Raw genomic sequence first — 8,627 nt, forward strand, 5'->3', positions numbered from 1 at the left:
TATATTAATGGACACAATAATTCACTATCATGGTATAACACACTGCCCTTCATTTAATGATAACGTATGCAAGTATATATCACTGGAGTTCTCAGTAATTCCTTTCGTGGGCGATAACACAATTAATCACTGCACACATGAATGGTTATTCAATACACAAGCATAGACATATATATATGTATAGATAAATCATAGACATCAATAATATTAATAATATAGTTACTGGGCACTTAGCCTATCACCAAATACTAGTATATTTATATATATATACTCTCTCAATAACTGATCATGTTAAAGTCTCATGAAAGACGTTATCAACACAGTAAATTCATCAATTACTCCGGGTGCCTTCACACACCAATAATAGTAATAAATTTCGTGAATACTCTATATAGTCCCACTCTGCACACTGGTGCCTTACTGTGACACAGGTGAGCCTTGCTCACGACATACAAAATACTCTGGCTAAATAATATAGCTGACTAAAGGGGAATTGGGAGGGAAACGAGAATCACCTACTTCCACCTATCCTCCGGTGAGAGTTGAGTTGTAGCTCCTGGTCCAGGCTCCTGCCTCGTGTAGGGAACGCCCCCACACACACCCTGTCGTGCCCTCCAGGAACGCAATCAACGTCCCACCATAAGCGCGTCGTCTCCGTTTCTTTCCACTGCAGGTCCGTGCTCCTCTATGACTTCTTGTAGGGTTGGAGTCGGTCTCCCGGCCGTCAACTTCTCCTCCTAATAACGGCTGCCTGCCTACGTCTCGGCTGCAGTCGTTCGGATTCCCGATTAGTGTCTTCTTCACTGCTTCCCAGGGGATTGGCCCAGCCGCTACGTCGTCACTGTGAAGCTATCAGACGTCCCAGACGATACTGCCTAGACTTCACCTGCACAGCACCCGATCCTGGAGCACTTGATGCTCAATATTCCGTCAATTCCCTCTTCGGTCCACACATGGAATGAAGACCTCTGGCGTACTTGCAGACTACGGGTGACGCGTAAGATCCATGGGAGTGGCGTATTACTGTCAGATTGACAGGATCAATCTTCACACATCCGACCACCTTGACGTGTCGTGTCAGACTGATTCCCTCACTGAGGATTGGCCCAGCCACTACGTCATCACTGTGAAGCTATCAGCCATCGCATACGTCACTGCCTAGACTTCACCTGCACAGCACCTGTCCAAGGAGCACTTGTTGCTCAATATTCTGTCAATTCCTTCTCTGGTCCAACAGATGAACGAAGGAAGACCCCACAGGTGACGGCAGACCACGGGTGATGCATAAATCCTCCTTAGTCGGGGTAAACTGTCCAACTGACAGGACCCCCCAGCGCACGTCCGACCTCCTTGACGTGCTGTCTTAGACTGATGGCGCTGCCGTGGCGCTCTGACCGGACCCCACTTCCTTCATGACGTCATATTCGCCATGGGAGGTTTTCATTGGCTCCCTGTGCCACGTCACTGTCGGTGACCAATCTGGTGTCACTGACGTCACACAGTTTGGGCGGCAAAACAGAAGAGCCAGCGCCATATTGGCTTCCTAAAGGGCCTAAACCAGAGGCCAAAATACTCTTCTTTTATAAATTTCTCGGCAAGGCGAGAACACTACACTCCCACATATACCAAACTGATGCCTGCGACGTAGAGAACGCTCGGGTAAAGTGGACATGACTCTTACAGCAGGCGTGGGAGAAATATAAGGGGGGGAACACCGTCACATACCCCTCCCCTTAAAATAAGAGTCATGTCTGGTTAGTGCATACAGGACAGGGCATTTGCTACTACGTTGTCTTCCCATCGGATGAGTTTAATTTCCAACCAGTATTCCTGCCGCCAATGCGAGACGCTCCTTACGTATCCGTTGAGCGTGCTCACGGTCACTCCTGGTGTCCATTGTTCCTTCAGCATGGACAGAAGACCTTGCACCCCTTGTCCATACACCAGCTGGAAAGGTGAGAAACCTAACGATTCCACCACTGCGTTACGCATGGCAAACAACGCAGGGCATACTGCTTCCTCACACTCAGTTCCCTGCTCTGTGCAGAACACTCTCATCAGCATGCCGTCCTGTATGTAACAATGAGTGGCCCTCTCAGGACCAACACGTCCTCCATTGGCTTCACGAATTAATTCGGGGAACTCTATCTGCTGCAACACTCCAAGACGAGTGCGGTCTACCCCTAGAGAACTGGTGAGGGTCACCTGCAACTCACCATCCGGGCTGCCTTCGCCCTCCGCTTGTTCTCCGTGTTCCATGAAGAGGTGATCGATTCCCAGGCTGTCGGACGTCTCCTCGTCAGCCCCATCAGATCCACACCCTCCGTGTCCTTCGCACTGCCTCGGCATCACAGCACAAACCGGGAATGCCAACGTGGCGATTCCTTTCTCGTCCCCACAGGCGTCTAACACTCCGCCCGTCTCCTTATAGTGCTCTAAGCACTCCTCGCCCTTCACGAGATTCGGGAGGACATATCCTCCACATGCGTCATTTCCCAAGATGACTTGTGCCTCCATCTTGGGCATTGATGCACAGAACCCCACCACAAGAGTCTGGCAGCTATAATCAGAATTCAGAGTTACCTGGTGTAGGGGCATCCTCACTGGGCCTCCCACAGTGGTCACACTTGCCACCCCCACACTGGTACTCTCGTAACCCTCGGGGAACAGGGTTTCACTCACCAGGGTAAAATCTTCACCAGTGTCTTTTAATATCTTCACCGGGATGGGGTTGCGTCCCCCATCCTTACAGTTCCCTCACACACGAATGGGTGAACTCTTTTCTCCCCACTCAGTACGGGTTCATCCGCACCCTCTCGGCCATCTGGTCCTCGACCCTCACGAAAGCAACGTTCCCCCGCTGCTCAGGGTGTCTGCATTCCCGCGCGACGTGTCCGAATATTCCGCAGTTGTAGCAGCGGATCCTTCTTCTGTGGATCTTCCTCGCGCCATTCATCGACTCCTCCGTTTCGGCAACAACTCTTGAGCTCTCAGCTTGGGACTTCTCTACCGGCTCCACAGCACTCTTTGAGCCTCTCCTGTCTCCACTCGAGAGGTGGGACTCAGGAGAACTCGCTCCCGTCCTCCATCCGTCCGTCCTTCTATACCTTCTACCATATCTGGAGTGTACGGGCGGTCGGTGCCATCCCTCTTGGTGTGGTCGCAAGGCTTCTTCCAGCATGTCGGCTCTGTCGGCTGCGGCCCTCAGGTCCTTTATGTCCGCCTCCTTTACTCTCACCCTGATCTCAGGAGAGAGCACGGACATAAACTTCTCCATGACCATAAGCCTCTTGACCTCCTCAGCCGACTTCGCTCCTTCAGACTCCAGCCACTTAAGGAATTTCCTCTCCATGTCCCTCACCGTCTACGCATAAGATTTTCCTGGCGAACGGGTGCATTCCCTGAATCTCTTCCTGTAACATTCCGGCGTGAGCTTGAAGGAATGGAGCACAGCTCTCTTTACAGCATCGTAGTTGGTGCACTCTTGGAGGTCGAGCATATTGTAGGCTTCACGAGCTTCACCGGTGAGTTTACCCTGAACCTGCTCCCCCCCCCCCACTCCGCCCTCGGCCACCTCTTCAAAGTAGCTACCCTTTCGAAGTGGTCGAAGAAACCTTCAGCTTCATTTGGTACAAAGACCGGCAAATCTCGCTCCCTCACTCGGCGGTCTTCCTGCTGTGGCGGAACAGGTGGAGCTAGCCCTAGCTCAGCTCGCTTCAGCTCCACATTCTTGTTAGCTTCTATCTCCTGCTGTTTCAGCCTAGCTTCTCGCTCGTGCTCCTCTCGTCTTAGCTGTGCTTCTCGTTCTTCTTTGCGCTGCTGTGCCTCTCGCTCTTCTTTGCGCTGCTGTGCTTCTGCTTCTCGCTCTTCTTTGCGCTGCTGTGCTTCTGCTTCTCGCTCTTCTTTGCGCTGCTGTGCTTCTCGCTCTTCTTTGCGCTGCTGTGCCTCTCGCTCTTCCTTGCGCTGCTGTGCCTCTCACTCGTCTCGCTTCAGCTGTGCCTCTTTCTCTTCTCGCTTCAGCTGTGCCTCCAGCTGCAGCTTCATTATCTCCAGCTTAATGCTGTGCCTGCTGCCGCTGGATCCTCTGCTGCTCCCACCAATGCTCAAGTGTTCTCCCATACTGGCAGGTGTTTGGGGCCGTTCCTCCCCCAAAGCTTCATCTCGTGCTCTGAGCTGTGCCATGATCTCCAGTCTTCTCTCTCCCACTTTGGAAGATCTCAGCTTTATCCCAAAATGGTCTGCTATTGACTGTAACTGTGCCTTGGTGCACTCCTCCAGCACCTGCTCATCCCTAGTGTCAATGAACCTTGTTACTTTATCATCTCCATCTTGTGCTATGAGTGATAACTTGTACCTGATACCTAATACCACTGCAAAGTACCACAACTGCAACCTTTATCTTGATCGTGATCCTGGCGAGGTCGCCAATGTCGGGGTTCACCTCATTATGAGAGGGGGCGAGTAACAGTATACTCAAGGTCACTCACCGTAGCCCTGCGGGTCTTCACTATATCCTCGCGGCGCCACTGTACGCCAGGAGTGTATCCCAGTCAATCCCAACCGGCCTCTGATCGAGAAAGAGTGGGAACACAACTTGTTCTCTTAACTATTGTGTGCCCGCCCCGGCATGGGCTCTACTACTTACCATAAGGTCGCCAACTGGTGTTTCTGGTGTCCAGTAACACAGTCAGTGGTTTTGTTGAATTGTGGTAGCAGTGGCAAGAACACACTCAATAGATCTGATATCAGGCAGGTATTTATTTCTATCACTATTTCCTTTCAGGTATTATATAGCCACAAGAAATATGGAGGGGATGATATAAACACCAAGGTATTTTGTATTTTACTTAAAACTCATTCAAAGACATCACAAGATTATATCAATAAGCAAACAGCTGTTTCAGGCGGAAGTCGCTCGTTCCCACATATAATCATGAACTCGCCAAGCCGGCAAGGCTCCCCCTCACGTCAATGTCAAAATCAGCTGGGCGACTCCCACCGCGCGAATGTTCGTGTACTTGTTTGCCTGGGGGTGTGAGGTGCCTGTTTCTTTAAATTCTCAAAGATCACTAGAAGTTCGAACACACAATATTTGCGACAATAGCACGTAAATACTTCGCTGCACTGATCCTGAGCTCAATCAAACATTTCTTTATTAATGGACACAATAATTCACTATCATGGTATAACACACTGCCCTTCATTTAATGATAACGTATGCAAGTATATATCACTGGAGTTCTCAGTAATTCCTTTCGCGGGCGATAACACAATTAATCACTGCACACATGAATGGTTATTCAATACACAAGCATAGACATATATATATATATGTATAGATAAATCATAGACATCTATAATATTAATAATATAGTTACTGGGCACTTAGCCTATCACCAAATACTGGTATATTTATATATATATACTCCCTCAATAACTGATCATGTTAAAGTCTCATGAAAGACGTTATCAACACAGTAAATTCATCAATTACTCCGGGTGCCTGCACACACCAATAATAGTAATAAATTTCGTGAGTACTCTATATAGTCCCACTCTGCACACTGGTGCCTTACTGTGACACAGGTGAGCCTTGCTCACGACATACAAAATACTCTGGCTAAATAATATAGCTGACTAAATGGGAATTGGGAGGGAAACTAGAATCACCTACTTCCACCTATCCTCCGGTGAGAGTTGAGTTGTAGCTCCTGGTCCAGGCTCCTGCCTCGTGTAGGGAACGCCCCCACACACACCCTGTCGTGTCCTCCAGGAACTCAATCAACGTCCCACCATAAGCGCGTCGTCTCCGTTTCTTTCCACTGCAGGTCCGTGCTCCTCTACGACTTCTTGTAGGGTTGGAGTCGGTCTCCCGGCCGTCAACTTCTCCTCCTAATAACGGCTGCCTGCCTACGTCTCGGCTGCAGTTGTTCGGATTCCCGATTAGTGTCTTCTTCACTGCTTCCCAGGGGATTGGCCCAGCCGCTACGTCGTCACTGTGAAGCTATCAGACGTCCCAGACGATACTGCCTAGACTTCACCTGCACAGCACCCGATCCTGGAGCACTTGATGCTCAATATTCCGTCAATTCCCTCTTCGGTCCACACATGGAATGAAGGAAGACCTCTGGCATACTTGCAGACTACGGGTGACGCGTAAGATCCATGGGAGTGGCGTATTACTGTCAGATTGACAGGATCAATCTTCACACATCCGACCACCTTGACGTGTCGTGTCAGACTGATTCCCTCACTGAGGATTGGCCCAGCCACTACGTCATCACTGTGAAGCTATCAGCCATCGCATACGTCACTGCCTAGACTTCACCTGCACAGCACCTGTCCAAGGAGCACTTGTTGCTCAATATTCTGTCAATTCCTTCTCTGGTCCAACAGATGAACGAAGGAAGACCCCACAGGTGACGGCAGACCACGGGTGATGCATAAATCCTCCTTAGTCGGGGTAAACTGTCCAACTGACAGGACCCCCCAGCGCACGTCCGACCTCCTTGACGTGCTGTCTTAGACTGATGGCGCTGCCGTGGCGCTCTGACCGGACCCCACTTCCTTCATGACGTCATATTCGCCATGGGAGGTTTTCATTGGCTCCCTGTGCCACGTCACTGTCGGTGACCAATCTGGTGTCACTGACGTCACACAGTTTGGGCGGCAAAACAGAAGAGCCAGCGCCATATTGGCTTCCTAAAGGGCCTAAACCAGAGGCCAAAATACTCTTCTTTTATAAATTTCTCGGCAAGGCGAGAACACTACACTCCCACATATACCAAACTGATGCCTGCGACGTAGAGAACGCTCGGGTAAAGTGGACATGACTCTTACAGCAGGCGTGGGAGAAATATAAGGGGGGGAACACCGTCACATACCCCTCCCCTTAAAATAAGAGTCATGTCTGGTTAGTGCATACAGGACAGGGCATTTGCTACTACGTTGTCTTCCCATCGGATGAGTTTAATTTCCAACCAGTATTCCTGCCGCCAATGCGAGACGCTCCTTACGTATCCGTTGAGCGTGCTCACGGTCACTCCTGGTGTCCATTGTTCCTTCAGCATGGACAGAAGACCTTGCACCCCTTGTCCATACACCAGCTGGAAAGGTGAGAAACCTAACGATTCCACCACTGCGTTACGCATGGCAAACAACGCAGGGCATACTGCTTCCTCACACTCAGTTCCCTGCTCTGTGCAGAACACTCTCATCAGCATGCCGTCCTGTATGTAACAATGAGTGGCCCTCTCAGGACCAACACGTCCTCCATTGGCTTCACGAATTAATTCGGGGAACTCTATCTGCTGCAACACTCCAAGACGAGTGCGGTCTACCCCTAGAGAACTGGTGAGGGTCACCTGCAACTCACCATCCGGGCTGCCTTCGCCCTCCGCTTGTTCTCCGTGTTCCATGAAGAGGTGATCGATTCCCAGGCTGTCGGACGTCTCCTCGTCAGCCCCATCAGATCCACACCCTCCGTGTCCTTCGCACTGCCTCGGCATCACAGCACAAACCGGGAATGCCAACGTGGCGATTCCTTTCTCGTCCCCACAGGCGTCTAACACTCCGCCCGTCTCCTTATAGTGCTCTAAGCACTCCTCGCCCTTCACGAGATTCGGGAGGACATATCCTCCACATGCGTCATTTCCCAAGATGACTTGTGCCTCCATCTTGGGCATTGATGCACAGAACCCCACCACAAGAGTCTGGCAGCTATAATCAGAATTCAGAGTTACCTGGTGTAGGGGCATCCTCACTGGGCCTCCCACAGTGGTCACACTTGCCACCCCCACACTGGTACTCTCGTAACCCTCGGGGAACAGGGTTTCACTCACCAGGGTAAAATCTTCACCAGTGTCTTTTAATATCTTCACCGGGATGGGGTTGCGTCCCCCATCCTTACAGTTCCCTCACACACGAATGGGTGAACTCTTTTCTCCCCACTCAGTACGGGTTCATCCGCACCCTCTCGGCCATCTGGTCCTCGACCCTCACGAAAGCAACGTTCCCCCGCTGCTCAGGGTGTCTGCATTCCCGCGCGACGTGTCCGAATATTCCGCAGTTGTAGCAGCGGATCCTTCTTCTGTGGATCTTCCTCGCGCCATTCATCGACTCCTCCGTTTCGGCAACAACTCTTGAGCTCTCAGCTTGGGACTTCTCTACCGGCTCCACAGCACTCTTTGAGCCTCTCCTGTCTCCACTCGAGAGGTGGGACTCAGGAGAACTCGCTCCCGTCCTCCATCCGTCCGTCCTTCTATACCTTCTACCATATCTGGAGTGTACGGGCGGTCGGTGCCATCCCTCTTGGTGTGGTCGCAAGGCTTCTTCCAGCATGTCGGCTCTGTCGGCTGCGGCCCTCAGGTCCTTTATGTCCGCCTCCTTTACTCTCACCCTGATCTCAGGAGAGAGCACGGACATAAACTTCTCCATGACCATAAGCCTCTTGACCTCCTCAGCCGACTTCGCTCCTTCAGACTCCAGCCACTTAAGGAATTTCCTCTCCATGTCCCTCACCGTCTACGCATAAGATTTTCCTGGCGAACGGGTGCATTCCCTGAATCTCTTCCTGTAACATTCCGGCGTGAGCTTGAAGGAATGGAGCACAGCTCTCTTTACAGCAT

The sequence above is a fragment of the Procambarus clarkii genome, unplaced genomic scaffold (genome assembly GCF_040958095.1).
Source record: "Procambarus clarkii isolate CNS0578487 unplaced genomic scaffold, FALCON_Pclarkii_2.0 HiC_scaffold_186, whole genome shotgun sequence".
NCBI classification, from domain to species: Eukaryota; Metazoa; Arthropoda; class Malacostraca; order Decapoda; family Cambaridae; genus Procambarus; species Procambarus clarkii.